A 6,841-nucleotide genomic window follows, 5' to 3' on the forward strand; every position below is an offset into this window, starting at 1 on the left:
ATAAGTCTTCCTTAGTCTCCCACTTTGCCTCGGACTCGGGTAGTCCCTTCCATTTGATGAGGTATTAAATACTCGGTGGAACACCTCTATATCGCATCAATTGTCGGCCGAGCACTTCCTCGACCTCCTTATCATATGACTTGGTCATGAAGGGTGGTGCTCGGTGTGACTCTCTTTGGCTTGGGTCTCCCTTATCTTTGTGATAAGACTTCAACAAACTCGCATGAAGGACCGAATGAATTTTCAAAGAACTTGGAAGTTCTAGGCGATAAGATACTTTATCGACTTTGGCAATCACTGGGAATGGTCCTTTATACCTCCGTACAAGGCACAACGGTAATGCCTTAAACTAGGGGTGGTTTCAGTACGGTTGCCGAATATTTTGTTCAATATCGTGTACCTACCCTATCTTGCGGTATTGAAAAAACCTACACCGTTAGCGTACCAACAATTGCGGTATACCGTTAGTTTCAGTACGGTATGATCGGTACGTTGTAATCTACAGTACATAATTTTGGTGATGAATTCGGATAATAACATAATTAAGATGAAACTAAATAAATGTATAAATAAAAAAAATTAAGCAAATGAATATGGCAATTAAACAATCTACATGAATATACATTATACAACTGTAGTAAAAAAAAATTCTTTAGTTAACTAATGCTTACTAATATATCTATAGAAAAATTGTAGAAACTAATGAGTAAGAAAATTTCATGGTTTAAGTAAAAGAAACAAAAAAATTAAATATGTTGCAATAATGTAAATGAAATAAAAGGCTGGGACCTCAGGGAGAAAGAAAGGGAGAAGAAAATTGTTGCAAAAAGAATTCCACTAATAAGAGATTAGTTGGACTTTAGAACTAAAGAAGTGCGCGCGGACATAAACAACTTAACGAGAGGCAAATAGTAACTTTGCATAAATATATGAAGAGAATAAAACAAATCATAATTATGTATATATATAGGATGTATCATATCTTTATTCTTGTTTTTTTTTTTAATTATTTGTTGACTATATATTTTTTTATTTAACAACATAAAATAAAATCTATATTAACTAATTTTTAAAATACAAAGTTGCGATACGGTACGGTATTACCATGGTATTGAAGATACAATACTGCTACCGTACCGTAAACTAATGGTACGGTACCAATACCGTTCCAAATGTTATTGGAAACCGATAGTTCGGTATTTATTCGGTAATTTTTGGTAGGTATACCGTGGTAATCAGTATTCGGTAATTTTTTTCCAGCCCTACCTTAAACTATTGGGGCAAGAGCTTTACGATGACTTGTCCTCCAACATCGAATTCTTTTGGTCGTTGTTTATTGCCTAGACTTCTCAAGGCAAAGCCCGACCTAAGTCGGCTTGTTCCTCCCATAACTTAGCTACCAAGTTTAGAAACCCAGTGGGAAGCCCAAAGGCCAGCTTTCATTTTCGTACAAATTCAGCGAATAAATTAATACCTCTGCTGCGCCTACGTTGCCACCGCCGTCGCCGCCGTTGCCGGTGGAGATGGTGTGGGGTGCCGGTGGAGATGGTGTGGGGAGAATCCGTGTCGTCGGCGTACCCGGCGGTGGGTCCTAGTTTCGAATACTCTCCGACGGCAGGATGGTACCCGCCGGATCCATCGTGCCCTACAACGACGGTGGCGGCGGATGGAAGTGGAGGATATTATCCACCACCGTTAGGGTTAGGGTATGCGCGGGATAGTGATCCAACACCAGGTGGCTTTCCTTTGCCGCGTTTTTACGGCTATGCTCCCCCACAGCCTGGTTATGGTTATACACCGCCGCCTGTTTACGGCTACGCTCCTCCACCGCCTGGTTATGGGTATGATCCACCGGCGCCGCCGTCGATGCCTGATTATAGGTATACCCCACGGCCGGACTTGGTTATCCGCGCACCGAATATAGCGTGACATACAACGTCATTATTTATTGCTTGTTGAAGAGGAAATAACTTGACAAGGCAATGCCATTCTTAGAGGAACTGCACAAAAGGGGATTCTTAGCCGATGTAGCTACCTTGTCCGTGTTGATTAATCACCTGCAAGTATATAACAAATATGTTCTTCTGCTGAAACGATTAAGAAAGTTGTACCAAAAATATAAAATATTTATTGGGTAAATTACAACCACCGCTGAGGTATGGTCAAATTATGAAAAAACTCCTCATGTTTGGGTAATTACAACCTCCCCTCAACTATAAATCTTCTTACATGTCCACCATTGCGGTGTCAAATTTAGTGGAATCTTTTTATTTTGAATTGCATCTGTGTATGAAAATAAAATGTGTTATTTGGTAAATTTCATATCAATCTTCAAAATAATAAATGGCACATGATTCTACTTTTAATCCTAATCAAATCAATCATATTTTATGCCCTTACTAAATGAAAATCAAATAAAATAATATTTTTTTCATGAAATAGTGTGAGGCTGAAATAACTAAATGCATTAACATGTTTGTGAAGAACATAATTTAGTAAAAACATATTTTTATTTTAAATTTTAGTTATAAATAATAATTCTAATTTAAAAGAAAAATATTTAGAGAAAAATAATAATTCAATTTTTTTAGGATTAAAATTAGCATTATAATTATAATTAGAATTAAGTTTACGATTACGGTTAGGAATAGAATAAGGATTATGATAACATTAAGATTAGAATTAGCATTATAATTGGTATTATCATTAAAATTAGCATATTAGGATTAACATTAGCATTAATATTAGTATTATTAGGACCAATATATTAGCATTAGCATTTCAAAATATTAGAATTAGTAATACTATTAATATTAGTATTAATTAGCATTAATATTACTATTACTATTAGTATTATTATTATTATTTTAGTATTGTATTAGTATTAGTATTACTAGAAGTATTACTATTGGTATTAGTATTTATATCCGTATTCGTATTCGTATTACTATTAGTATTAGTATCGGTATCGGTATCGGTATCGGTACAAGTATTCGTATTCGTATTAGCATTAGTATTAGCATTAGTATCCGTATTAGTATATGTATCAGTAATAGTATTAGTATCAGTACTAGTATTAGTATCAGTATTATAGTATTAGTATGAGTATTAGTATGAGTATGTGTATGAATATCAATCAATGTTCTAAAAACCGAAAATCGGGTCGGACGCGGTTAGACACCGCCTCATGATTAATCGGGGCGGCGGTTATTAATCGGCGATAAATATGAAATAAATCGGTTTTTAAAATTTAATATAATATATTTTTAGATAGTATTTATAAATACTGAAAACATATATAAAAAACATTTAAAAAGGGTTATATCTCCATCATTTATATATTCTAAAAACATAATAAAATTTTAATAATAATTAGTTCATAATACAATATAATCCTTATAAAATACAAATAAAACGCAAATGTTTTGAATTTAAATTTATTCTTGAACATTGAAAGTATATATCATTAGGTTCTTTAACCATAACAATTAACATAAAAAAATAAAGTATAAACTCATTTTTTTTATTAAAATCCCAACTTTTATTTTGAATTAAAAAAGAAAAAGAAAAAACTGATTTTTGACCCATTTTTTCCCACCAAAGCCCGCCTCCAAGGTTTGACCGCCTCAAGGCCCTCAACCCGCCTAAAACCACCTCATAGGTCAAAATCCGTTTTTTCAAACATTTTCACCAAAATCGTAAAGGTTTGGGACTGGCTCCGCCTCGGAGACCGATTAATCGGCCGCCTCGGCCGAGTTTTAGAACACTGGTATTAGTATGAGTATTTATATTAGCATTAGTATTATTATTAGTATTAATATTAGTGTTAGTATAAGCATTATTATTAGTATTAGTATTAGTATTAGTATTAGTATTAGTATTAGTATTAGTATTAGTATTAGTATTAGTATTAGTATTAGTATTAGTATTAGTATTATTATTATTATTAGTATTAGTATTAGTATTAGTATTAGTATTAGTTTAGTGATATATAGGGTATTCTTCCTTTCGTGTTCACCACATCGTTCTGTCACGGTAGTGGCGTATACGTCTACATCATGGATTGGACGCCGTTAATAACATTTCAGTATTATACACGAGTTTTGCTTTTGGCGTTTCTTTATTTGAATTAGATTTGTTAGAAAGACATAGACACTTACATGATATTTGTTATTTTTTTTTTTCATTTTGAAACTCACCTTTGTAAAACGCACGGGTGAAATGTCATTTTCTTTTCATTCTGAAACTGACCTCCGTACAACGCGCGGGTGAAGTACTAGTTTTAATCATAGCCATATTCAAGGTTTCATTGGATGCCGAAGAGTGGATGGATGCGGCACGGAAGGCAGTGGTAGGGCCAATGTGCAAAGCTCGATGCAAATTCCAAATTGTAAGAGATGATGAAATTAACTTGGCAGCGGATATATGGAAGCCCCATTTGTTCTTTGTTCAAACCAAGGTTGTAAAAAGTGGGTCAAACAAGACTCACGATTAATTGGTGCGGCGGTGATTAATTAGTGATAAATCGGAAATAAATCAACTTTTAAAATTCTATATAATATATATCTAGGTATTATTTATAAATGATCAAAACATATATAAAAAGATAATTGAACATAGTTACATCTCCATCATGTATACATATCCTAATAACATTATAACAGTTTAATAATAATAAGATGATAATACATAAATATCCTTATAAACTATAAATAAAAATGCAATTTTTTTTAATTTACATTCATTCTTGAACATTTCTGGCATACATCATTAGTTCTTTAACAATAACGGTTAACATAAACAAAATAAAGCATAAACTCATTTTTTTTAATTAAAATCCCAACTTTTATTTTGGAAAAAAAAAAAACAAAAACCGATTTTTGGACGATTTTTGCCACCGCGTTTGACCCACCTTAAAGGTTTGATGACTCGGACCGCCTCAGACCGCCTTAAATCGCGTCACAGGAAAAAAACCGATTTTTCAAACATTTACACTAAAATCGTAAAGGTTTGGGACCGCCTCCCCCTCGGAGACCGATTAATCGGTCGCCTCGGCCGATTTTTAGAACACTCGTTCAAACACACGTAAAAGGGTTCCTTAGTTCAAGCCCACAAATTTATCTAATTATCTTATATCAAGGCCAAAGAGGACGAATATGCCCTCATCCACAAATACTACCAAAATACAAACACAAACCATATATTCATACTTTTAACTTGTTCAAGACCAACCAAGAAAAGAAAACAAAACAAAATAAAAAAATGTCCGACCTGCCACCGCCGCACCACCTCCTCGACGCCGACATACAACCCACTTGCACACCATCACCCCTCCACGACCACCAATCCACCACTTTTTATACTAAAATTTTTGTTGGTAGATTCGAAAACATTAATCGAGCATTGATTTCTTGAAAACGAGCATTGATTCCTTGCTAAATATGCGTGGTGAACATTAATTGATGGTTATTTCTTTTTGGGTTGCAATTTTTTGGTCGATTTAGGATTAAATTTTGAGATTGAAATCGAATCTGGGAAATCGGCGTGTACGCACCGAGTTTTTTGAAAAAGTTGGTATATTCAGAACGATTATTTTTGGAAAAATTGGCATTGTATTATCGATTTTTGTTTGTGAAACTCGGCATGTGTATACCGATTATTTTTCAAAAAATCGGACTGTGTATACCGATTTTTGGTATCGGCTTTTTTTGTCATAAAAAAAACCGACACACAAAATAAAATAAACGGCTAACACATATCTTATTACGTATTTCACCCTCATAAACCACCATCTCCTTATATTCCAACTCCATTGGGAATGTTTGGTGATTATTTCATTGTTTTGATGTTTAGGTTTCTTGGTGATTTGTAAAGGAGGAGAAGAAGAAGAAGGAGATTCTTAAATTGTGAAATAATGGGTGTGTTTGTAGGTTTATTTTATTTGGAGTTCCACAGAGGAAATGAGTTTTTTTTTTTTCCTTTTTTTCAGTTGTGTTAATTTGGTCTTGAATTTCATTATTGGTAAATTAGTATTTTTACGTTGGTGGTCTTGTACAAAGAAATTTGTGGGCTTGCATATATCCGCCGCCAATTAACTTATTTATTTATTTTTTATTTTTAAAGTACCCTTTAGTTTGAGCATTGCAATTATTTTGTGTTTTTGCTTTATATTATTTGAATATAGGTTTCTTTAGACTTTATATCTATGGATATTTCATGAGTTAATTTTTTTGTTGGTATCCATGTTTCGATGTGATTATATTTCTCGTGTTTTACCAGATGAGTTAATTTCATCCCCGAAATATTTCATGTATGTTTTATTTGAATTCAGAGATTTAAAATAACTTCTCAGCTGGAAACAATTTGAAATCCCCTACAATTGCCAAGAATTTAACAAATAATGAGAGCTAAGAATTTGAGACTATTGTCAAATAACTCAATCATAACAAACTTAATGAATATGAACTTCATTATCAAATCATTTCATCCAAATACACCCTTATAGTTTTAGTGTGAGTTTACAAAAATAAATCGGTAAGAGAAGTACGTTAATATGATTAGTAAATAAAAGTGCATATTTTTAATAAATTTTAGTGTTCAAACTATAGAGGTAATAGTAAAGTGGCTCTGATGAGTAAATATATACCATAAGAATGAAGTTATTTAGTTATTTGTATGTTTCAATGTGAAATCGAATTTATATTCTATTCTAAATGATTCATCGATATATATATATATATATATATATATATATATATATATATATATATATATATATATATATATATATATATATATATATATATATATATATATATATATATATACATTTTGATGTATA

The sequence above is a fragment of the Erythranthe guttata genome, chromosome 7 (genome assembly GCF_056151865.1).
Source record: "Erythranthe guttata isolate IM_541 chromosome 7, IM_541, whole genome shotgun sequence".
NCBI classification, from domain to species: domain Eukaryota; kingdom Viridiplantae; phylum Streptophyta; class Magnoliopsida; order Lamiales; family Phrymaceae; genus Erythranthe; species Erythranthe guttata.